Source organism: Protopterus annectens, chromosome 12.part0 (genome assembly GCF_019279795.1).
Source record: "Protopterus annectens isolate FY-2018-M chromosome 12.part0, PAN1.0, whole genome shotgun sequence".
Lineage (NCBI taxonomy): Eukaryota > Metazoa > Chordata > Ceratodontiformes > Protopteridae > Protopterus > Protopterus annectens.
In genome coordinates this window covers 584,632,632-584,660,522 of record NC_056746.1, presented here as the reverse complement: position 1 = coordinate 584,660,522, position 27,891 = coordinate 584,632,632, and positions in this window count along the sequence as shown.

Here is a 27,891-nt window from a genome sequence, read left to right as displayed (position 1 = left end):
GGAAGGATAAAGCTATGATGTGGTGTATGTAGGCACTAGTGACCTGCAGATTAGACTGCTGAGATGGTAGCAAGTCAGATAGTACAACTCAAAAGAGATGCCAGGAGAGTGGGCTGTAAGTAAGACTCCAAGGCAATACTGGCAGGGGTCTACTTCAGAATACTGAAAAACCAAAAGACTGAATCCCAAAATACTAAAAACTCAAAATACTGAAAACATTTTAATGCAGGGAGCAAGCCCCCCCCCCAGTACCCCTCATGTGAGGGACTGCACCCTCCACACCCCCTGCTAATTATATACACCAACTCCAAGATGACACAACAGTGGAAAGGGGGCAAATTACATCCTTCAGTGATTTGAGTTTTCAGTATTTTGGAATTCAGTCTTCTGTTTTTTTGGTTTTCTGAAATAGAGCCACTGGCAGGCAGTACAGTGAGGAATAACATCACTAGACAGTGTAATAACTGCTGCAACAGGAGATGACAGGAAGACTTGTATCTGGTAGAGTACAGTGAGACCTGTAAGCGAGATCATCTTTATGTCAGGGACAAGCTTCATCTTAGCCAGAGAGGACAGTGGTTCTTAGTGTTGGGATGCAAAGGTACATCTTAATGATCATAACTTTAAAGTAAATTGATGGTGAAAAGATGTCACAGAAGCATACCTCCCGACTGTCCCAAATTTTGTGGAAAGTTCTGTTTTGGTGCTGAAAATAAGAGGGTGCCACGAATTCCAGAGTGGCCCCCTTAAATTCTGATTTATCTTTCACTTTTATTTACATTATCACACAGTGCCAGTGTGCCCTGGGGTGTGTCGTCAATGTGCTAAGATGAATGTGATTACATCAGAGTTATGACAGTGTTCCAGCCAAGCACCTAGCCATCAGGAAAATAAACAATAAGTGAGCAAAGGTTATCAGGCAAGTTATGTGAGTAATAAACTGTGTATAATTGTGAGTACACACCATAGCGCCAAACACATTGGTGGGAGGACTTCTGAAGTTTTACTGCACCTGGACCCTCTAATCTATTTGGACAGTCAGGAAAGAAAAGAAGAGCAATTAGCTCAACAGATTCCTATGTAGATGCAAGCCAGGAAGAAAAAATACTGGTCCACTCCACACCACCACCAGAATGAGAAGATCATAAGTAAAACTGAAAAATAATCCAGGCTAAGCAGCAGAAAAAAAATTGTGGATATTATAGGATTGAATATGTGATGATGTTAGGTATTGCCAGCTATGCCAGGAGGAGTAGGGTAGTGAATTTGTAACATATGCCAACACAGTTAGCTGGAATTTTGTAAAGAATTACACGTTATTTGAATATAAAACTGATTTGTACAGATGCTTGTGTTGAAAAATGTATTTGTAAAGCTGTTTGTGTTAAAAATGTACCAACAGTATGCCCTGCTGGTCAGAAAAAGAAATGTACATGCATTATTGTAACTGTTTAAATGTATATGTTTTAACAAAGGATACTGAAAGAGAACAGGTTAATCTCAAACTTTAAAAATAGTAAGAAATTAAATTACTGGGCCTAGGCCATAAAGATGTTATCTTACAGTTTTGAATGAAGCCAGAGATGCAATGTCTGTAAGAAGTATAGTTTATTAGCTCTTGTAGGAAGAGTGGAAGTGTTTTATGGTTTTATGACTTATAGGAGCTGCAGCAGATCTTAGCAAAGGTGTGTGTGTGTGTGTGTGTGTGTGTGTGTGTGTGTGTGTGTGTGTGTGTGTGTGTGTGTGTGTGTGTGTGTATCTATTATTGACACATGGGTGCTAAATCCTGGCAGATTCTAGCAGTGGCAGGGTTGCATGGAACAAATACGGACTCCGTTCAAACAAACCGACAGTCTTTATTACACCATTAAATCCACCAGATTGAGCGCTTTCATCTGCCCTAAGCAGATTTCATCAGAATACTTGATATACAGTGCCTCACAATTTTATACCATTCTAAATTAAGTAATTATTCAATAATTAACAAATTAAATCAATCATTCAATAAACATACAAACAAAAATAATAATAATTAACTAACTTGTCTGGACCAAATTTAACCCTTTAATGTATTTCTATTTCTCTTCTTAAATCTTCTTATTAAAGTGCTGTTGTGCATATAAATACTAAAAAAGTATGTGTGTATATATAAAATATTGTATTAATACTGCATTACTTATTTATTATATTATATTTTATAATGTATATATTATCAAATAAATAATACAATATATTTTATTTTAAATTAAAATCTTCAAACCTTCAAATATATTTCTTATATGTAACTTTGTTAACTGTGTTACAGTATAAATAATACAGGTATAATTCGAGGGACTAAAAGTAATTGAATAGACATGTTAGATAAAAATGAGTGGAAGACAATGTAGAAATGTAAAATATGAAAAAAATATATATATAAAAATATAAAAATATATAAAAATATATATATAAATATATATATAAATATATGTTGTATATATGTGTGAACAAATGGAAATATGAAGGCATGCAATAAAAGCTAAATAAACCATGAAAAAAACATAATAAACCATAATGGTTGAGAGACATAAAACATACTAGTATGAAATGGGCAGTTATCGTCATAAATTATACAATCTAAAATATTATTATTGTCCAAAAATTTTGTAAATGATTAATTAAAACATTAATAAATAATTATTTCTAAAATAGTTAAAAATATTTTTTATATAAATATTTTTTAAAAATATTTATATGTTGTACAATAATGCATATTCATAAATTTAAAATCATGTTATTTCATGAATGTAAACATTGTATATTGTGTTAAATATTAACAAAACAAAATCAAACTGAAGCAGCTTTATCAATAAGTATCGCCTTGATATTGATATATTCGTTGAGACCCGGCATGTAATTTGATTTGAGTCTCAACTGCCATTTGATCTCTTTCAACAGTAAGTGGTTCTTGAAATCACCTCCCCTAGTATCCATTTTCATTAACTCTAAAATGGCAAACTTGAAATCTATAAAGCCTACACAATTTACTGAATGTTTATAGAGGGCACTGGTCTCCTTTTTTACCTTAATATCATTAATATGCTCATAAACTCTCTCCTTCAGTGCCCTCTCAGTTTTGCCTACATAGAAGGACTGTACTACATGCACCTCCTTGCCTAAATTGTGTAGGCTTTATAGATTTCAACTTTGCCATTTTAGAGTTAATGAAAATGGATACTAGGGGAGGTGATTTCAAGAACCACTTACTGTTGAAAGAGATCAAATGGCAGTTGAGACTCAAATCAAATTACATGCCGGGTCTCAACGAATATATCAATATCAAGGTGATACTTATTGATAAAGCTGCTTCAGTTTGATTTTGTTTTGTTAATATTTAACACAATATACAATGTTTACATTCATGAAATAACATGATTTTAAATTTATAAATATGCATTATTGTACAACATATAAATATTTTTAAAAAATATTTATATAAAAAATATTTTTAACTATTTTAGAAATAATTATTTATTAATGTTTTAATTAATCATTTACAAAATTTTTGGACAATAATAATATTTTAGATTGTATAATTTATGACGATAACTGCCCATTTCATACTAGTATGTTTTATGTCTCTCAACCATTATGGTTTATTATGTTTTTTTCATGGTTTATTTAGCTTTTATTGCATGCCTTCATATTTCCATTTGATCACACATATATACAACATATATATATATATATATATATATATATATATATATATATATATATATATATATTTTTTTATATATATATTTTTTTCATATTTTACATTTCTACATTGTCTTCCACTCATTTTTATCTAACATGTCTATTCAATTACTTTTAGTCCCTCGAATTATACCTGTATTATTTATACTGTAACACAGTTAACAAAGTTACATATAAGAAATATATTTGAAGGTTTGAAGATTTTAATTTAAAATAAAATATATTGTATTATTTATTTGATAATATATACATTATAAAATATAATATAATAAATAAGTAATGCAGTATTAATACAATATTTTATATATACACACATAGTTTTTTAGTATTTATATGCACAACAGCACTTTAATAAGAAGATTTAAGAAGAGAAATAGAAATATATTAAAGGGTTAAATTTGGTCCAGACAAGTTAGTTAATTATTATTATTTTTGTTTGTATGTTTATTGAATGATTGATTTAATTTGTTAATTATTGAATAATTACTTAATTTAGAATGGTATAAAATTGTGAGGCACTGTATATCAAGTATTCTGATGAAATCTGCTTAGGGCAGATGAAAGCGCTCAATCTGGTGGATTTAATGGTGTAATAAAGACTGTCGGTTTGTTTGAACGGAGTCCGTATTTGTTCCTGGTTGCAGTTTTGCTCATTTTATACTTGTAGGGTTGCATGGAAACCAGAAGTAAGATGACCAGATGTATGTGATATCATTCTGTCCAGAGCAAAAATAATATTTTAATACTAGGTGAAACTGAAGTCTCATGGCACTCTGTTTTGGAAACCTGACATAGAAGGATCACTCACCTACTTCATGTTGCCTTGCTCTAGTAAGTGACCAGGAAATACTAACTCTTGAGATCAGTCAGGAAAATATATTGAAATTACTTAAGTACTATTTTTCTGTATATGTGTGAATTTATTTATCTGAGTTATTTTAATATTTCCTGAGGTTGAACCTCTGTTGTTTATTGTAAATAGAAATTTGGAATTTTCATGTTCTTAAATTATTTATTATTAAATATATTTAAACTTTTCATTGTGGCTGGTGTTTTAGAGAATATTTTAATGTACTCATATCTGTTTTGTGAATCTGTGGCCACTCCTGAAAGTCTTACTACATATTTCAAACTACCATTCAAATTAATATTAATTTCACTCATTATAATAAATGGGTACCCTTGTAAGAACCTTAGAGCAGCTGGGCTAGGAGTGTCTGGTGGCAATAACTACCTTATAGTCTGGGCAAAAGAAGGCATTACTAGTAAATTTGTACCAGCCTTTCCCAGGTGAGTAAGTGTGTGTGTGTGTGTGTGTGTGTGTGTGTGTGTGTGTGTGTGTGTGTGTGTGTGTGTGTGTGTGTGTGTGAATAGTGGCTTGTTTATGTAGAATAATGAGTCTGCATCAAAAATTTCTGATGCTGTGTGTGTGAAAATCAAATCTCAAAGGGTGTGTGCATCAAGTATTTGGAGCAGTGACACAAAGCACTGGTTTCACAGAGGGGATGCTGCAAGACTTGGCTTAGACACTTAGTCTTCACTCTACAGCTTTGCCAGTGGGGAGCCTTACTGGGGATTTGAGGAGAGACAGAGAAAGAAATCCAGACACCAGGCTGAGTGTGTTCCCTGTGTGCTCTTAAGGAAAATTGTGCTTGATGCAGAGAGCTGCATCTGGAAATACTAGGTGTATCCATTGTTGTCCCAAGTGAACTTCCCTCTCCAATGCCAGTGGTAAGGATTTAGGCTCCTTGATTACTGTCCCAGAGTGGGGACATCACAAGATATATATGGCTCTTTGGGCTAGCAGAAGAGATTCAGTGAGTGTATTGTGAGGAGATATTTTAAGATGCTGAGAGGTATTAAAAAAAAGAATGTTATATGCTAGTATCCAAGGCAGATTGTAGTAAGTCAAACATATAGAGTAAATTATATATTTGAATTTGCAGGAGTACTGAACTTCTATTTTCCATAACATTTTATGCATTTAAAAATATTCTTTGATGCCTTAACATTTTAGAATAATGTTTGCATGTTATGTTATGATCTCTATAAACAAGCAACATCTTGCCACTTGCCAGTGCAGCATTACAGGCTTGTCTGTTCAGCTGCAGTATGTGCTTTCATTTTTCTCAATGGCCGTTTCAGAACATCATAGTTAAGTAACACCTTTCAGAATCTGTTTCTTATTATTATTATTATTATTATTAAACTTCTTTTGTTAGCACATTTATCTTTTGTTGTATCCCAATTAACATTTAACTTATAGTTTATATCTATTATACATTTATGATGATGATGATAGCTGAAGTAGGAAGTATTTACTGTTTTAAATGGAGGGGAAAACAAAAAAATCAAATCCAACTTGTGTTGTGAGACTAATGCTGGCAGCCTTGAAAGAAACCGGGTAAATGTTATAAGCAATCAGAAATCAGTGTGAGATATAGTTGTGCAGACTGCTGAGGGTGGTCAAATAGTGTATTGTTTTGTTAAGTCACAGCAAGGGACAATGTTGTTGTCAACAGTTTCTTTGGACTGAATAACATGTAAATAGAGCCAGTGAGAGCTTCTGGCTGAAAGCATTTTTTCTTATTCCTTTGATACTCGTGCCATCTGACATGAGTGATGGATATTTGTATCATTCTATCAGTTCTCAGGCTCAATGCCTGTCGAAGAAAGGCTACTTACAGAGTTTAATAGTATTCATGGAATTGACCAAGGAAGACTACAACATGGTGTGGTTTTAGTGCATAACTATGTACCTTTCTTGAAGGAAATATGGGGAAAGTATTCTAAACAGACAGGCACATATATACAGACACAGAGAGAGAGACACTGACACACTAATGTACAGATGTAAATCACACACAGACATACATAGGCAAACACACACACACACACACACACACACACACACACACACACACATGCACACAGGAGACAGTGTAAGCAGATTTATTTTGATATAAGCTTAGTAGTTACAGCTTATATCATTTTAAATTTTACTAAAAAATCATATTTTAATTTTATACAAGTTTGATAGATAATTTGATTTTCTTTTTGTAAAAAAATTACATTTTAGCTTTGTGTAAGTTCAAATTTTACTATAAATTAAGCACAATTATTCTGGTTATATTTTGTTTCATTTTGTCACTTCATTTTTTAAACTTGTGTTTCTGAGTGATGGTATTCCACACCCCTATTGGGGTGGTCAGGGTTTTGCTATTAGGTATGCAAAATATATGCTAATTAGTGCCTCGATTTTTAGACAGATGTACCTACTTTTCCTGGACCTTTGTCCAGAAATTTGATGTCTGAAGGTTGAGAGGTATGCACAGAAGCAGAATAGGGAATAAGTACTCAAGAAGCAGACAGAAGGTGAAAGCAGATACAGATCATATCCAAGGAAAAATAATGACATGGAGCATGGCTGGGCAGTATGTTGGGCTATGCACAGTGCTGCAGAAGGGGAGGATGACCATTGCCTAGTGTCATCCAATCATGAGTCAGTGATAAGAAGGGGGGGCATGCAGATTCCTGGATATAGGTTGGCGAAGAATGGGAGAGAAAGAAGATACATAAAGGAATACATTATATGTGAAGTCAGAGAGGAAGAAAAGCACTAAATCAAGAAAGGGGAAAGGGGGTGAGTAGGATCAGAGCCTAGGTTACGTGTCTGGCAAATAAGGTAAATGAACGGTAGGCCTAGTGGACTGATACTGTACATCACCCAAGAGACAGATTAAGGAGGGACAATGAGGGACTAGATGAGAGAATCAAAGTGTGATGAAGAAATGGGGGCATCAATCTGCTAGCAACAGACTGCAAGGTTCTAAGCTTCAGTGCAATAAAGAAGTGAGAGTTTATTTATTTATATGAATTTGTTAACTGGGAAAGTGCACTAAGCAGCACTGGCTAATTTCAATCTCAGCCAGGGAGCATACAGACAGCAAACATTATGGATACTAGCACAATAAGCTAGGTTATGTGTCCAGCCTGAGGACAGTTACATTTTGCCTTTGTGCTGAGTTGGGCTTTTAAGTGGGAGCAGATTAGAAGATGAGTTGTTTGAGGTCTTTGGTCATAAAGGTCAAGAAGGGTTCACCTGATTGGTGTAGGGCTCTACCAGAAAGGATATGTGTATTCTTCCTTGAAATACAGAGGGGGAGGTAATGGATGCCAAGTTAAATGTACTACTATCCAACACTGAGTATACTACCATGTGGGTTACAGTGGGGAAGAGTAAGAATCCAAAAACAACATTGTTAGTGTGAGGCTTTATTATCATGGGTTATAATGAGCTGAGAAGAGGGTCAAAGGTAAGTTAGGAGACTGGAATTAAATTAATGATAGCAGATTATGCTGTGCGGGGGGGACAGTGTCAAGGATGACTTAGGAGACTGGGAAGAAAGTGATGGAGCAACAATATAGGAATAGCTCTGTCATATATGTGGATACATATCTTTACATGATAATGAACATGCTTCAAGAATTATCATGGCACAAAGAGAATTCAGTATGAATATCGATCGCATGGAGCAAATCTTATGTTTATTTCTCACTTCTGTCTTATTGTTTGTCTCAAATTTTATCTTACACACATTAACTTTCTCAGTTAATTATTTTAAATGCATGATATTAATTTTCTTTGCTCTACATACATTAATAACTTTTAATAAAGTTAAGTATGTTTCTTTTAAAAAATTTCCCCTTGTTTTATCATTTTTTATATCACTAATTATTCTTGCAAATCATACAGCTAACCAAATTCATAGTTTGTCTCTGCTTTTCATTTCAGCAGCATGTGCATGCATAGTTCCTGTAAAACCCTGCCAGATGCTATATGTGTAAGGAGACAGGGCAGTGTGGGGACAACAGTATATTGACTCCAGAATAAAGAGGGAAGAGGTGGAGAAAGAACTAGCTATCCTTAGAAATAAAGTATAAATACTAAATGGCCTACTTCCCAGAATCCTCAGACATCTTTAAGGTTAATATGCATGCTGACTCTCTGGTGGAGATCTTCAACTAATTACTAACTAATGCAGAAATGCCACAGCATGGCAGATATCAAGTATGCTACCCTTGCTAATGGGGAGGGGTTGCCCAGAAAAAAATCCATGGAACAGTAGGCCAGTAGGTGGTTCGGGTATCACCTTCAGTTCTGACTTTAGGCCCATATCTATCAGCTCTATCATTTGTAACTGAAATGGCCTTATTGCCCTCTAGGGCTGAAGGTTAAGCTCTTTTTTATATAATCTTTCCCTTCAACACCTCGTTTCCATATAGAAAAGTTTCATAATTTTCCACAAATCTGCTAATCTCAATATTTATTCTTTCAGGCCTAAATAAGATCAAAAATGTTAAGATTTATCTAAAATGAAGAGAGCTGTATCAGTGAGGCTCAATTGCTCGTGTGACAGCTTCTACCATGCAATTCGGTGTTGAAGTCTCTTTCAGAATGAAAGCACTTATATGTGTTTGCATTTTTTACTGATTAAAGAGCATTTATGGCACAGATCACTAGTGGATGTCAATGGTCTGCTATCTACAAATGCAGAATTTCCTAATTTTGCTTCAACATGGCCAGCTCCATTTTGAAAGATAGCATCCAATTAGCATCGCAGGCACGTGCTGGAGCTGGTCTGGTAGGAGAAGAGGAATGATGAACCGGAAGGTCTGGGAGAGAGCACATGTACATAATTTCTGTGACTCAATCTTAGTAGAAACAGGGCTCACACAAATGAGCAGCCCACAGTGGGAACAGACCCACTGATTATATGACACACAGAGGTGTGGAGTTCATTCATAGTGCCCACTACATGCATAGAGGGAGAGAAGTTAGTGTTTAAATGAAAAAGTGATCCCATTCAGAAGCTAGAATTTTCAGAAACATGAAATTCATACGGTTGAGACCATATGATCGATTTTCCTGAAAACTCGAACTTCAGAAAACAACAAAAATATACCTTTTTTTCTACATTTTTGCAGGAAGTTAAGCCCCCCTGCACCCCATGTGTGGGGGGCTGCACCCCCCTACACCCCATGCATACTATATATATATATATATATATATATATATATATATATATATATATATATATATATACCCACTCCAAGACAGCACTACAGTGGGGAAGAGGGTATACATACATACCTACATATAAATATTATTTCAAGCACAGGCATTAAAAGCCCTTCTAGCCTGCCAATATACCACATGTGTTCCCATAATAAGTGTCCAGGCTGTTCTTAAAAATATCTAAACTAGTACTTGCTTTAATGTAAATGGTGGTTTGTTCCATGGATCATCTAGTCTGTCAGATAACCAATTAGTACACTTCTCATTCCTATACAATCTTCTACATAGGTTGTCTGATGATTCTCTAGTACTTTTTGATAACCCAAAACATTCCCCGAGGTAGTTGTCTCTAAATGCCCTATATACTTGAATAAGATCTCCTCTTAGATATCTGTAAGAGACACTGCACTAGTTCAATATTTTAGTCTTTCATAGTTACTTAGATTTTCACATCCATGGATACCCTTGGTATATTTCTGCTGTACTCTTTCCAGTTCCCTCATGCTTGTTTCTTATAGGGTTTAAATATTGTTATTCCATACTCAAGTTTGGATCTAATGTAATTAACAAACAATGACTTCATCCTTTTTGATTTCCTAGACTTTATAAATCTTTTTATACAACCTATAGTTCTATAACTATCATTAAGCGATTGGTTGATATGATTAGAAAAATTCATAGCTGAATCTACCCATATACCTAGGTCCTTAAATGAGTCTGCAGTTTCAATCACTGTGTGCTGTATTAAATATTCACCTTTAAATTTATGTCTCCCAAATCTCATATCCTTAGTTTTTGATGTATTTATCAGCATATTATTCTCCTGTGCCCAAATGGCCAATTTAGTCAAGTTATTTTCCAGACATACCTTATCCGTAACACATGTAATCAGTTTCCCCAATTTCAGGTCATCTGCATATAGACAGTAAAACACCTCAAATGAAAAAGTTAGGTCTGAAAGATACAATCTGAGCAAGTAAGGGCCTAGGGCAGAGCCCTGTGGGATACCCTGACTGTAACCAAGGATTTCACATGTCCAGTTGCTGTATGATACTTCCCATGTCTTATTTGCAAGCCATGCCACTATCCATCTTATCAAGAGTACATCAATACCTATTTGTACTAATTTATTGAACAGTGCTTTGTGTATGATCCTGTCAAATCCTGAAGTTAAATCTATATAAATTACATCACAGCACAATTTTTCATTAAAAGCTGTCATTATATTGTTATAGAATGTCATGTTACAGGTGGTAATTGATCTGTTTTCAACATATGCATGCTGATATATGGTTTCAAGTCCCAACATATCCAATTCTGACAATAAATTATCCAATATCACCTTCTTCATTATTTTTCCACAACATGAAAGTAGACTTAAGGGTCTATATGACTTTGGGTTTGTCCTACTCTCCTTTCCCTTGAAGACAGGTTTAATAAGTGCATGTCTCCAATCTTGAGGAATCTCTCCATATTTATATGAGCTAGTGAATAATAATTTTATCTGTAAAAGTAATCTGTAAAAGTAGCTGACTCAAAATCCAGCTCCAGACAAGTGCCAAGTGGAGTATCTCAGGGTTCAGTCCTGGGACCGCTCTTGTTTGCATCTACTTTTCTGAAGTACAGACCAGCTCTAAGGGACTCTGGCTAACAAAGTTTGCAGATGACTACAAACTGGGAACCATTATTCAATCCCCAAATTATGTGGATATTCTACAAAAGGGTCTTACAGAAACAGATGCCTGGTGCCAGAGCCATGGGCTCAAGCTTAATGCCAAGAAATGTGTAGTTATCTCCTTTGGGAAAAAACATGTACCCATGAATTACCACATAAGTGGCAGTAGACTAAACACCAAAAGTGTAATAAGTAACTTAGGGACACAGGTGGACAGTGGCCTCTCCTTCGATAACCACATCGCCACAACTGTCTTGAAATCTTTTTGTGTGGCATACCTCATCACTCAGGGCTTTTCATCCAGAAAAAAGGAAGTCATTGTCCCACTGTACTCATCCCTCATTAGACCCATTATAGAGTACAATGCCCCATTTGGTACGTACCTCACAAGACATCTGCAACAACTGGAAAGGCCACAGAAGTACCTCAATAAAAGAATCACAGCAGATGCCCTATGCTGACCATCTAAAAAAACTCCAGCTATAGTCCATTGCATATTGCCTACTTAGAGGCAATCTCTGCTTAACATACAAAGCCATGTCAAACCCAGAGCTGTTGGACATGCTACACTTAAATAAATCCCAATCCCTCAGAGCCACACGTTCCAGGGATCTAAACCTGGCATCATGATGAACAAAACATGCTGCTGGGATAGGTTCCTGACACAGAGACTCCCCATACTCTGGAATAGACCGCCCATACATGTCAAGCTGAACGCCTCTTTGACTCTCTTCAAAAAAAACTTTGACGATTGGATGGGAGATGGGAAATTCATCCCAGGGATGATGTCAGTCACCCTGCTAGACAGGGGACCAGGGAAGTAAATATTCTGGGAAGAAATAGCCAGGGAATTGTTCTGGCTAGGCTTATATAGGCCCTAGGGCCAATAGCCTAGTACCAACCTATGAACCTATGAACCTAATAGATATAATGGTACCGTAAGTTCTTGCTGAAGTGTTCTCAGGTCATTGTTACTAATTTCATCTCCTCTCTGTTCTTTGTTTGGATCCAGTTTGCGCAGTTGTTTAACAATATAATCTGGTTTGATTCCAGTTATCTGGAGTTATCTGGATGTCACTAGGACAACTTATCACCCCTTTTGTGGAGCCAAAATGTTTTGCATAAGATTTTGTAAATATATCTATAATCTGTTGTGTCTCAGAATCAAGATATGCACACAGTTTATCAATTTGTGTGTCTTTACTCTATCCACATCTTATGTATCTATAAAAAGGTTTCCTATTATGCTCAATACCTTCATATAAAATTTCTTCAAATTTTTATTGATCTTGTCTCTGACTGTGCCTAATCTGTTTATCCAGCTTGTTTATTTCAGTTTTCAAAGTTGTAATTTGACTTCTCTTCCATTTCTTATATTTTTTGTCTCTCATCCTTATCAGGTATCTTGTTCTTATGGAAATATATCCACCTGATGTTATATGACTAGATCCTGATGTTAAACAATTTTTTTGTATTTTTGTACTCAATTTCTTTTTCAAAACTTTCCATATTCCATCTGCAGTTTTTCCACTGAACACCTCACTCCAGTTAGTTTTACATAGTGACTGTTTTGCTTCCATATAATCTGTAGTTAACCTTCTGTCGATTGGTTTAGATTTCTGCCTGGCAGAATTATCTAGCAACAAATTAACCTTTATAACACCATGATCACTGCACATCAATGGTGGTGATACTTGACTTGTAGTAATAGTCATTTCTTTAGGAACACAAACAATCACCGGGATTCAATAAAGTAAAATTTCTGTGCAGGAATACTGTAGCCATTCCTGCACGGAATATGGCCACTGAGAGATCCAGTAAGCAAGCCTGGGGATGTGCACGAGCCTGGCAACATTATTCTGCCATGGACATGACTGGATTATGCTAATGACCTCACTTGCAGTTGAAACCCATGCAAATGAGGTCAATTAGTGATCCAGTAAACAGGCAGGATTCCATGGCAGAATAGTGCAGCGTGCAGTAATGTATTTGGCTACTAGCCGAATGCATTTCTGCAAAAATCAAAATGGAAGCATGACAGCTCAAACCAAAGCATGTATTCTAATCCTTAGGCATACCAATGGCCAAATATATGGTCATTGGCATGGAAAGCTGTTGTAAAATTATAAAAATCAAAGTTTTATTTTTTGGCCCATCTCAGCCATTTAAGCATAGGGCAGCGGAGCCCGAACGGGATCATGCCAAAAAAAATGTGAAAAAGCTATTTTAAGTGAAATCTACATTTTGCCATTACAGTCTATGGCATGCAGAATCAAAACAATAACAGGAAACAGTAGTGGCTAAGGGGAAAGGCTATGGGGTAGTGCTGTAACTAGGGACTAAGGCAGTGGGGTATGCTAATGAGGGAAATTTACTGAATCACAAAAAGAAGCAAAGTGCCAAACTGCACCTAACCATGTAGGTGCTATAAGGTAGTGGTGTAAACAGGAGGAGCAGCAGACATGAAAAGGGTGTGTGCCATGCTTGGTGTAAGCACATTGGAGCTTCATGGCTCCCAGATGATCTTAGCTAAGCACAGCTAAGAAAGTGTGTCTGAGGCTGTATTGACTTATTCCATGAAATGAAGAGTGCATTCATGTCCAGGGGAGGGCCATTTCTCATTGTTTACCTTAACTAAATGGGTTTGCGCAGAATGCATCGGGTGTTTAAAAAAAATGGAAATAGCAGAACTGTTTAGATTTGGCACTGGCTTTGTATGGTGCACCTCGGGGCTTAAAAGAGGTGGAAATGGGAAGGAAAAAAGGGGAAATAGCAGAATACAAGCAATCAAGTAAAAATAACATAGCTGGCAGATGGAATGCATCATGGCCAGCCAGTCATACAGACAGCATCTGCAGCACAACAGTATAAACTATGCAAACACCTTACAGTCTGTTTTTTCCCACAAACTCTGCGCCATTGGTTACACATGCGGGGGAATTTTAACCCAAAACATGTTAGGGGCTGCCATTGCTTTGATCAATCAGTATGTGCTAGAGGCTGAGGGTGGTGAGGAGGATAATGCTGACAACCGCCACAGACCGAGGAGGAGAAAAGTGTTCAGATCCAGGGTAACTTACCAGGGGCTACATGCTCTGGAGATAGTAAAGCACTTCAAGGTGGACAGAGACATACCTCAGCAAATCATTGACCTGTGCTGGCCTCAACTCAGATCCAGAGCCAACAGAGGGGAACCCATCCCAGTGGATACCAAGGTATGTGTAGCCTTAGGAATACTAGCTACAGGTACTTTCCAAAGACTTACTGGAGACATCATGGATGTTTCACAGGCATCCGCATCCAGGGTACTCCACCAGTTCCTGGATGCCATCTTACCACATACTAGTGAGCACATTTACTTCTCCAACACCCATGAGGAGAGGACCAGCAATATTCATCTCTTCCACCATGTAGCAGAATATGCAGAGGTACTGGGTGCGATAGACTGCATGCACATCTGCATCAAAGCACCACCCAGTGAACAGGGTAAGGTCTACATAAGCCGCAAGGGCATTCCCTCCATCAACTGCCAGGTCATGTGCAATGCCCAGGGCATTATCATGAATGTGTGTGCTGGCAGCCCTGGAAGGGATCACAACTCCCATGTCTGGCATTCATCACAGCTGTACCAGGCATTTGTCACTGGGGACATCTTGTATGGCCATCTGGTGGGGGATGCTGGCTATGCACTGTAGCCATGGATAATGACACCCATCAGAAATGCACACACACCCACTCAAGAATGCCATAATGAGGCACACACACAAACCAGGATCATTAAAGAGGGTGTGTTGCCTTGACATATCTGGTGGAGCCTTGCAGTACTCTCCAGACACATGTGCACACATGTTCATAGTATGTGCCATGATACACAATATGATCTTGCAGAAACAGCTGCAGCAGGAACAGCACGGGGAAGGGCCACACAGCCCCCCACCATTACCATGGTCCCCACAGGCACAGAAGGACTCAGAAGAGGAAGCCACTGAGCCTGCTCCCATAAGCAGATGGAGGCATGCCCAGTATGCCCAGGCCTTGGTAAAGAGGCAACACATAGCACACACACACACACACACACACACACACACACACACACACACACACACACACACACTGACACTGTAGGGACCCAGGGACTGACACCCCTCTCTGACTCTCACACACAGTAAAATGGATAACACACACATCACATTACCTGTAACTTACCATGTATAGGCAGTGTTCTGTGTGCATCCAACATAGGCAGCCCTCAAGCACCATCCTCACAACTGCAGCAGGCACAAGGTAAGTCAGTCTTCTTAACAATAAATTAATGGATTACTATGTTTTGTTATCATATCTATGGTAATACATGCAGGCAAGGGAATGGGGTGGTCTACTGGGATAGCAGCAGACAACTGACAGCTATGTGAGACATCAAGAAATGTCTGCACAATACAGGCTTCCCCACACTATGCAGTATAATTTAAGGTGACAAATTCCACTGCAGTATATGTGGGGGGCAACTAAGGGGGGTCATAGGGGATCCCATACTCACCCCCAGAATCACACAGCAAGTCAGCCATATAAAACTGTAAAGGAATGTCTGGCAATGGCACACAAATGGTGACAATGATGGAATACCCCCCTACAGACTTACACAGTGATATCACAGCAAGCCTTGCATTTGCAGTAAGATTCTGAATGGTGAGAAGTATGAAACTCAATTGTATGCCAGTACAATCTAACCTGTGGTCTCTAGTGATAAGCCTCTAATCTCCAAGACAGGGCACAATACTATGCTAAAGGGAACCAAAATGTACAGCCAATATCAGCACAGTCTGTGCAAATGTGTACTATTGACAGGTGTGCCCCCACACCCATATTCACATAGAAATGCAGTAACATGTAAGTTTGTAGGGTAATAGCAGCAGAGCACACATTGCCAGGGCTGTTGCACTCAACATGGATAACTTGCATGTCCACAATATGCAGGGGTCAATGAGCTATGCATATGTGTGGGGAATACTGTCAGGATGTGGCCAGCAACTTCTCATGGCTGTTGTGTCCTAGTAGCCTAGGTACATTACTGTGGTAGACAGGGTCATGTTCCACAAAATGCAGTGCCAACTATTTTGCATGTCAGTTACACCTACAGTGGGAGTTGTACGCACTGTCCACATGTCAACATGTCAATATCCATTACTGCCAGGAAGCTGGACAGGTCATGTATAGGGGGCCACAAATATGAACAGTACACAGGTTGGAGTAACCTACATAGTGCCTACCATACCTCACAACTGTACAGACCTTTCGTAGAATGTACAAAGGTTTGCATCATATTTGTGGTGTCTTTAGTCTGAAATAGTGGTTGTCTAGCAAATCACTGGCAAACCATGAAGGTCTAAAGTCAGAAAATATTGATGGATTGTAATGTCTCAGTCTTCATACCCTATAGAAAAATGCATGTTATGCAAAATCTGTTATTGTATCACCCTTCTAGGTTTGTAAGGCCAAAAGTTACAATGGTCTGTATATTTAGGCCTTTGTCACCCAATTACTCATGGTTTTGTCCAGATGTCTGGCTCACACACATAGAGAGGTATGGTACCTAGTAGCACAGCAGTGCATTCTGTCACTTACCATTGTCACACCAGGGGGTCCAGTGCCTGACAGAGCTAACACTGCCTTGCTACAGATGGCCTGCATCAGTCTCACATGGCCTACAGCCCTCTGGCAAAGGCCTATGCCTCACCCATAGTGCCTTTGTAGAGAATGTCATGGGGTCCATACTACCAACATAACACAGTCAACAAAATGCAAATGTAAGTCCATGCTGCTAAATGTTAGTAGCATACCTCTCAACCTCATAGAGGCAGAAATCTGGACAAAGCCATACATAATGGAGGGATAAAGGCCCAGCTATAGGGACACATTTGAAATATTTATCTCATAATGTTAGAAAGTTGATAGACTAACAGAGGGTAGTAGCTACATGTAGGAGCATGGAAGTCATGAAAGGTGTGAAGTCTGAAACTCTAATGTTCTGTCAGTATTCCCTGACTGCAACCCTGAGGGATTTGCAACAAATGTGCTAGAAAACAACAATGTTAAGAGAAACCAACCAGATATATGAGACATGAATCTGGATAACCTGTGAAAATCTGTACAGCTGACAGGTATGGCCACACCAGGAAATGACCTTTCAGAAAAGAAGAATACTGCACAACAAGGAGATCCCCAGCCAGCAGCTGGACCTTTTACACAACTTCATCAGTCAATTGGCCATAGACACACCTCTCAAGTGGCCAGATTGTGCAAGAATGTCTAGCCTTTGCCTCATAATATAGGTCTGTGCATCATCCATCTTTCATTTCTCTGGTAAATAACTGTGATGATCCGACTATACCTGTCAGTAGGTAATGACACAATATAGTACAGTGTCAAACATTATATATGCCAGAAAATGTCTGCTAAAACAAACCCTGTAACTCAAGCAACTCATACATTGATAAGAGCAATAGTTACAGTACCCCCCCCTATGTTTGGCCCACTGTTTCCCCATAGTGGCAGCATATCTCCAGATATCTTGCACAAACAGGTTGCAAGGTATGGCTGCAGCACACAACATCCCAGACTGGAGTACAAATATCCCTGGAATGGATTCCCACACTTGCTATAGAAGGTCATACTGAGCATGTTCCTTCACTTAGACAAATGAAGCCCATGTCTCAAACCACATCGGACTATATATCTCTGTATGGTGCAAATGAGTTTCTTTGCATACACACAGCTATGAAAACCTAGCTGTCTTGACACACACCCATCAGACAGGATTACCCACAGACCACTGTAGGTGGCACACATGTGGTATATCTGCATCTGTTGCATGTGATACACACACATATATATGGGCAACATATTACAATATGTCAAGCATACACACACATAAACATGGGGAAGAGAGGGACAGACAGTGATAGAGTGAGACACACAGAGACACACACACACACACACACACACACACACACACACACACACACACACACACACACACACACACACACACACACACACACACACACACACAGAGTGAGTCATATGCAGGGATACCCTGAATGGCATAGAGTGATGTCCTGCTGCACACAGTTGTATACCAGTTGTAACCACTGGCATGTGGCAGCATGAAGATTAGATTCATTGTCTGATGGTACTGAGGTGAGGGCTGGAATATCACATTACTTTCCTTTGTGTGTGTGTGTGTGTGTGTGTGTGTGTGTGTGTGTGTGTGTGTGTGTGTGTGTGTGTAGGTCTAAGTATTATGATGCTTTACCCACCCAGTATATTTCCCATTGCCCTACTTTACAACATCTGCTAATGTCATTCACCTTAGATGTGCCTTTGGACTAGCTTCAGCCCTATATGCTCTATAGCGCATGTGATAACTGCATAGCAGTATCATACAAATAACTAGATAGGTAGGGGTTCTAATCACGGTTCTGGCATATGTAACCATGGCTGTGTGTGTGTGTGTGGGGGGGTTTAGGAATAAGTGTTTTAGTCCATTCCCAACAAGTACACTTCCCATTGCTAATCCAAACAAAAGCAGAGAAAATGGAGCGGAGACCAAAAGCCAATTGCCTTACTTCACAAGATCTGTTGATGAAATTCACTGTAAAAGTACTGTTGGAGGTCCTCTGCCCTATAAACTCTGTGGTGTGTGCGATAACTACACAACACTATAGTACAAATAACTATTTAGGCAGAAGTTCTAATCTCAGTCCTGGTAAATGTAAAAGTGTGTATGACTGTAGGGTAAAGGTTTTGAGCCCGTTCACACTCAGTACACATCCCATTTCCCTTTTTTAGCAGTCCTGCTGATGTCAGTCACTTTTGAAGTACATATGGGCAGCCTGCAGCCCTACAAGCTCTGTGGCATGTGTGATAATTGAGTAACACTATAGTGCAAATAGCTAATTAGGCAGGGGTTCTAATCTTAATCCTGGCAAATGTGTGTGTGAGTGTATTTGGGTAGGTTAAAAGTATTTTGTGCCTCTCTCACCCAGAACATCACCCATTGCCATACTTTTAAGGGCTGGTGATGTTCCTCACTTTAGAAGTACCATGGGACACCCTTCGCCCTATAAGTTCCGTGGTGCATGCGATAAATGCATAACATGGTAGTAACTGTATCTGGATAGGTAGCGGTTCTAATCTCAGTCCTGAAATATGTGTGTGTGTGTGTGTGTGTGTGTGTGTGTGTGTGTGTACTATATCCTTTGCAGGGCAGGTTTTACAATTTTTTGCTGTTGCCCACCTAGTACACATCCCAGTGTCCACTTTACAAGGCTCACTGTTGTATCCACTGTAGAGGTAGCTGTAGACACTCTGCAGCCCTATAAGCCCTGTCCACATGCAATAACTATGTAACAGTATGGAATAAATAACAAGATATGTCAGTCTTCTAATCCTTGGATACCATTCCCCACTTAGGAATCATAGACAAACACACTCAGCTAGGCATCAACCTCTATATCACTAGGTGGCTTTCAAACTGGCTCACAGATAGAACCCATGGTGTGAAAGCAGCAGACTCCATGTCAGACTGCTGACCAGTCATGAGTGGAGTCCTACAGGGTTTGGTCTTGGGTCTCCTCATGTTCGGGATCTACACCTCTGAAGTCCAGCCCAACACATAGGGACTCTGGCTGGATAATGTTCGCAGATGACTGCAAGACGGGTGCTATCATTACCTCCTCACGAGATGTTGACATCTTGCACAAAGGCTTCACTGAGACCCATGACTGGTGTCAGAACCCTGGACTTCAGCTCAGTGCCATAAAAATGTGCCAAAATCCCCTTTGGGAACAACATGGTTCCTATGAATTACCACATTGATGGTTGTCCAATGAAAACAGAAGTTGTTATAAGAGAACTGGGAACACAGGTTGACAGCGAGCTCTCTGTTGACCACCACAGTGCCACTGTGTTCAGAAAGTCCTTCTATGTGGCACATTTCATTACTAATGGTGTTGTATCCAGGAAGTAAGAGGTCATTGTCTCCCTCTACTCTCCCCTCATTAGGCCAGTCAACAAGTACAATGGCCCATTTGGCATGTACCTCACTGGACACCTGCAACAACTGGAGATGCTGCAAAAGTACCTCACAAAGAGGATCCAAGGCCTTAAACACTTGCCCTATATGTAAAAAACAAAGAAAAAACAAAGTAACAAAGAGATGATGAAGTTTGAATATTTTGTCAAACAAAAGCGCTAATATAAATATTCTTTTATTCAAGTGGACAGCCTACTACGTCTCTTTGTTACTTGCCCTATATGGACAGACTCCAATAACTCCAACTATTCTCTGTCTCATATTGACTACTTAGAGGTGATCACTACCTGACTTAATAAGCCATGTCTGACCCAGCACTGTCAGGCATGCTACATCTAAAGAACCCAATCCATCTGCACCACATGCCCCAGAGACCTCAATCCTATTTCCACAATCAACAGAACATGCTGGAGGGACAGGTTCATAACTCAGAGACTGCCCATGCTATGGAATACACTTCACATACCTGTCAAGCAGAACACCTCACTAGCCCTCTTCAAGAGAAATCTGGATGAGTGGATGGTCGATAGAAATCCCACCCATGGGATCACTCCAATGGCTATATTCATTAGACACACTGGTGACTATCATCAGGTGGCACTATGCCATGTTATTCCCATGGGGTAGGCTTGTAAAGACTCCATGTCCATTTGCCTAGTACACACCTATAAACCTATGGATCTCAGTACTGGCAAATGTATATGGGTGTGTGCATTAGTGTCTCTAAAAGTTGTAAACATGTGGGCGAAAGTAGTTGGAGGCCCTTCTCACCCAGTACATCTACGATTGCCATAACTTACAAGGGCTGGTGATGTTCTTCACTATATAGGTATCATTGGACATGCTTTACCATATAAGCTCCCTGGTGCATAACAGTATAGTATGAATGACTACAGAGTTAGGGGTTCTAATCTGAGTCCTGGCAAATGTGTGTGTGTGTGAGTGTTTGTGTGTATATTTGTAGGATACATCATGTTGAGACCTCTCTCTCCCAGTACACTACCCATTGTCATACTTTACAAGGGCTGGTGATGTTTTTCACCTTAGAAGAACTGTGGGACACTTTTCACACTATAAGCTCCGTAGTGCATGTGATAAATTCATAATACTGACTTAACAATAATTAGATAGATAGGGGTTCTAATCTCAGTCATGGGAAATATGTGTGTGTGTGTGTGTGTGTGTGTGTGTGTGTGTGTGTGTGTGTGTGTGGCGTGTGTGTGTGTGCGTGTGTGCGTGTATGTGTGTGTGTGTGTGTGTGTGTGTGTGTGTGTGTGTGTGTGTGTGTGTGTGTGTGTGTGTAAGAACTCTATCCTGTGTATGTGTCTGAGTAAGAACGATATCCATCAGGGGGATTTACATTTTAGGCCATGTTACTCCCAGCACATGTCCCAAGGTCCACTTTACAAGGCCCGTTGTCTTCATCAACCATACAGGTATCTGTTGACACTCTTCAGGCCAATAAGCCTTGTGCTGCATGCAAGAACTATGTAACAGTATGGACTGACTAACAAGATAGGCAGGGCTGCTAATCTCAGTCCTGGCAAATGTGTGTGTGAGTGTATTTGTGTGTGCAAGTGTGCATAACTGTAGGTTCAAACATTTTGGGTCAATTCACATCCAGTAAATCACCCATTGCCATACTTTACCAGGCCTGGTGATGTTGTTCACCTTGGAATCACCTTGGGACTATTTTCACCCTGTAACCTTTGTGGCACATGCGATAAATGCATAACACTGTATTATCCGTAACTAGATAGGTAGGGGTTCTAATGTCAGTCTTGCCAAATGTGTGTGTATGTGTGTTTGTGTGTGTGTGTGCCTGAGTGAGAACTATATCCATTGGGTGGTTGTGGTTTACAATTTTGGCCATGGTACTCCCAGTGCACATCCCAAGGTCCACTTTACAAAGGTCACTGTTCACATTCACCATAGAGGTATTTGTGGACACTCTGAAGCCCTATAAGCCCTGTGCTGTGTGCAACAGCTATGTAACAGTATGGAATGAATAACATGATATGCAGGGCTGCTAATGTTAGTACTGGCAATTGTGTGTGCATTGGTATGTATAGCAGTGTTTGCGAGTGTGCAGACTTGTAGCTGACAATTTAATGAGTCCTTCCACACCCAGTACACCCCCCCATTGCCGTACCTCACAAGGGCACATGATGTTTTTCATTTTACAGGTACCTTGGAACATCGCACTATTAGTTCCATGCCACCTGCGATAACCACATAACACTGGAGTATCACTAACTAGATGGGCAGGGGTTCCAAACCCAACACTGGCAACTGTAATCGCATGTGTGTGTGTGTGTGTGTGTGTGTGTGTGTGTGTGTGTGTGTGTGTGTGTGTGTGTGTGTGTGTGTGCGCGTGAGACTGTGTGTGTGGGAACAGTATTCTCTGTGTATTTGGTCAACACAATATCCTTTGGGGGTGTGGTCATTTACTGATCTGAGGTGTGTTTGACCCACTACACTTAACATTGTCCACTTTGCAAGGGCTGTTGACATCAACCACCATAGACTTAACTGTATACACCCTTCAGCCCTATAAGCTCTTCAGCACATGCAATAACTGTTACACAGACCTGGTAAATGTGTACATATAGAGCTGTACCTTGACTCTGACACAGTCAATGTGTTTCCACCCTTCCATACTCCACACTGGCAATGTCTACAGGGCTGCAGCCTGCAGACACACAGACACCTGGTGCACAAACAGAATACAGCATGTCAGACTACATTCAGTCAGTGGTACTAACAGCAATAATGCATCATTGCTAATAAAGTATATACATTTTCAATGCAGGCAGACAGCACCTTACACAGCATTACATAGCTACACTGTACTATATTCACCCTGTGCATTAGACCTATATTAGCATGCCCCTGCATCAATGGTATGGATGAGAGGGATGTGGCACAGGTATCATCATATGCACATAGTGTGGTGTGGGTTTGCCAGAGGCCTAGGCTGGGCCATACAGTTGACATTGTGTGTGGGTTTGGAGGGGTATTTTGTAAATGGGCTGTGCAGAGGTGCTGTGTGTGTCTGGAGGTGACCTGCCTGTGATACAGATGTGTATGTGCATGTATGCAGACAGTCACACCATGTGGCTGCCCTACACAGGGGTATGTTGGACAGCTGTGGACCATACATGGCAGGGTGTACTGTTCACCATCTCCAGCCACAAACATGGGAACTGTTTCTGTCAGGGTTCTCACTGGCACCACCAGGCCCAAGATCAGATGCAGTACTGCTTCCAGATGGTGACTGCTGTCTGCTGGATCCATGTCCCTGATGGAACCAGCCAGGACCATGTGCCCAATGCCTGCTTTATTGTGGTTTGGACAGCACCCCCCTTTAGTAGTGCTGGTACTGCCACTATGGGAGTGTGAAGGTGTACAGCCCAGTAGATTTTCAGCTGATGTTGGCGCTGACCTACATCCACATGGCCAATGCCCATCTCTCACCACACGCTCTAGCACAGACATGCCACAGTTGAGGATTGCCAAGGTCTTACTCCACCATCTATTCATGTCCTCCGTATTTTGATGTGTGGCCTCAACAAGGTCATGTATGTCGCCATGTAAGCCAGGAAGCTTTCCATCCAAGACCCTGAGTATTTGCCTGGTGTTGCATTCACTACATGCCTGTGCATCCATGACAGCCCAAAACATTTGTCTGGTGACATCTGCTATGGCACTTGCAACAGCAGCTTGACAGGCAGCAGTCCTTCTTCGGGCACCCCTCTCCATCCGCCTGTGTGGGACCTCGCCTGCACTCTGGCTATGGCTAGTGGCTAAACTCACATTTGCCATAGTCACCACACTAGCCTGTTCCATGCCACTACCTGGCAATTGTTCATTATCTGTGGCTGCTGGGGACAGGGTATGTGTGGGCATTGTGACTATGTGTGGGGACATTGTGGATGACTGTGGGATGCCAACCGATGGCACAGATTCAGCCCCTGATAACCTCACCTGTGCCCCAGTATGACCACCATCATTGTCAGGGTCTACAAAGACATTGACATCAGATTCTGAGCGGGAGGGACCGCAACCACCATGTCCACCTGTGAGGGGAATACAACATATGTAAATTAATATCTGCACTATAAGGTTTGCTGGTACACACACACACACACACACACACACACACACACACACACACACACACACACACACACACACACACACACACACACACACACACACACACACACACAGGCAAACACACACACACACACACACACACACACACACACACACACACACACACACACACACATGGACACACATGGACACACACATACACAGACACATACAAGGGAGGTGGCACAAAGGCATTACACAGACCTCACAATAGCCATCTGGTGACATTCACGACACAGACCACAACATACACACTCTGGACAGGCCCTCAACATCATGCAGTGCAGCTTTTTCCACTTAATGTTACTATTAATATACACCTCTGGGATATGTGAGTAGTGTTAGTAGGTGATGGGCCTTCACCTAGCACACACTGCAGCCATGTACACATTATTGCTGCTCACCTGTATAGCACAGTGGTGACTCCTACAGAACATACCTCTCAATTATACAGAGTTTCATTAACTGTCTAGATATGTGGCTCATATTTTTTGGTCTGTTCCTCATAAATCCTGTGTTTGACACATTACTGGGATGATCTGAGGATTGGCATCACTAATTAATGACATAATTTGAGTTTCACACTTCAAAACCTGCAGTAAATGTATGTTAAAACAAAACCGGTTACTTTAATGACCTTCTAAGCTTACAGAAGATATAATAAGTGTACGCATCCATGTTAACATGCCAGGGTTTTCTGAAATATAAAATGAGACCACATAAATCATGTCATAATGTTTCCCACTTTTAATGTGACCTATAACCTGTGCAATCCAATTGAAGAACAAACACATCAGTTAGGAGTAACATATAGAAAATGAAATACGTACAATAGGCTGGTTGCATGAGTGTGCACACCCTTAAACTAATAGGTTCATAGGTTCATAGGTTGGTACTTGTCTATCTGCCCAAAGGCATATATTAGCCCAGCCACATTGTGCGGTATTCACCACCCCTTTAGTAGTTCCCTAAACCCTTGTACTAGCAGCTAGTACCCTTGGCCCCTATCTAGTAGTGCTGTTGGTGTGATCCCCGGTGTGAACTTTCTGTTACCCATCCACTCATCAAGGTTCATCTTGAAGAGTGATAGTGAGGGGCTCTGTCTTATGTAGATTGGGACCCTGTTCCATAGTAAGGGAAGTCTCTGCAAAGGGAATCTATCCCTCCAGCAAGTTCTATTCATTGTTGTGTTGAGGTTTATATCCCTAGAGCATGTAGCTCGAGTAGATTTGGTTTTGCTAAGATGGAGCATGTTCAACAATTCTGGGTTGGACATGGCTCTGTATGTTAGAAAGAGATTGCCTCTGAGAAGGCGGTATGCAACAGACAACAGTCTTAGCTTTTTCAATCATGTTGCAAAGGGCAACTGTTTGAGGCCTGTAATCCTCTTGGTTAGGTACCTCTGTGGTCTCTCCAGCTGCTGGAGATGTCTAGCCAGGTACATTCCAATTGGTGCATTGTACTCAATAATGGGTCTGATGAGGGAAGAGTAGAGGGGCACCATTCATAGGTTCATAGGTTCATACTAGGCTATCTGCCCTAGGGCATTTACAAGCCTAGCCAGAGTGTGTTTGGCTTTCACCACACTTTTTAGATTAGTTGACTGTGCCTCTGTATAGTAGGTCACAGAAGATAGCCCATTTAAGGTTAGTTTACCGTGCCTCTGTCTAGCAGTAACACAGTAGAGATCCCAGGGGTAAATTTACGATCTCCCATCCAAATGTCAAGATTCTTCTTGAAGAGGGTCATTGAGGGGCTTTGTCTGACATGGATTGGGACTGAGCCTTGTGGGACGCCACTTGTAACTGGTTTGGAGTCTGACATGGCACCTGCAATTCTGACCATGTGGGTTCTATCCCCTAAGCCAGTTTGCAACCCATCTTGTGACATAGGGGTTGATATTTAAGCTGGTGAGCTTATTTATGATACCCGAGTGGGGTATTGTGTCGAAGGCTTTTGCAAGGTCAAGGTAGGCTGTGTGGACTACATTCCATTCATCTATGGCCTTGGTGACTGTTTCAAAGAAATTGACCAGGTTCAAGAGGCAAGGTCTGCCATTAACAAAACTGAATTGGGTAGGATCCAGTGTTTGGAGGTTCCCAATGTCTTTGTTTATGAGTTCCATGATGATACGCTCCATAGCTTTGCAGACCAGGCTAGTTAGGCTTATAGGGCGATAGTTTCCGGGGTCCGTTGTGGCACCACCTTTATGGAGTGGGACCACTGTTGCTGTACGCCATTCTTTGGGTACATGTCCTGTTGTAAGGCTGAGACTGAACAGTGATTTTAAGTGATGGTTCAGTTCTTCTTGGAGCTCATGTAAAACACAGCCCGGGACACCATCTGGTCCCATTGATGCTGTGTTTTTTGCTTTGGAGAGGGCAGCTCTCACCCGTGCATCTGTGATGTCAGGGAGGCTACACTCTGTTGGGATAATCATTTGCTCATTTGGTGGGAGGGGGGGGAGTTTGCACTGAACCTGTCTGCCAGGATGTTGGCAATGTCTGTGGGTTCAGTGTACTTTTAGTCATTTTTCACTAACTCAGAGCATATCTGGGAGTTTCCACCCAGGTTTCTGACATAACTAAAGAAAGCCTTGTGATTATCTTTAGCGTCTTGTGCAATTTTTGAAGCTAGCCTTAGATGATTTTATGAGGGATCGTAGTTTCTTGCTAGCACTGATCAGAGTTGCCTTCCCTTTCAGGGATTTTGCTCTATCATGTAGTAGCTTTCTCCTTCTGTTGTACAGCTTATTTATGGCTGGGGTCCACCAGACAGGTCTCCTGCCTTTGGAGGAGTGTGTCTTGGTTTTATTTGGGATAGCACGATCCATGCATTCCTGTAGGTATCCATAGAATGCGTTTGTAAAGGATTCTGTGGTTTGGGCCATATTTTCCACTGGCCTTGGGGCTTTGAAAGATTCCACCTCAGTTTTGAGAAGTGGGAAGTTTGCTTTTGAGAAGTTTTTGACCGTGGTTTCCTTTGCTGGGGGTGGGGATGGGATATGGATGTCCATAGTGATTAATTTATGGTCAGATCTTACCAATGAGGGGTATACCTCTGGTATGGAACATAGAGTCCCCATGTTGGTGATGATCAAGTCCAATATGTTTCCCCTCTTGTGGGATTGGTGACCAGTTGTTCCAT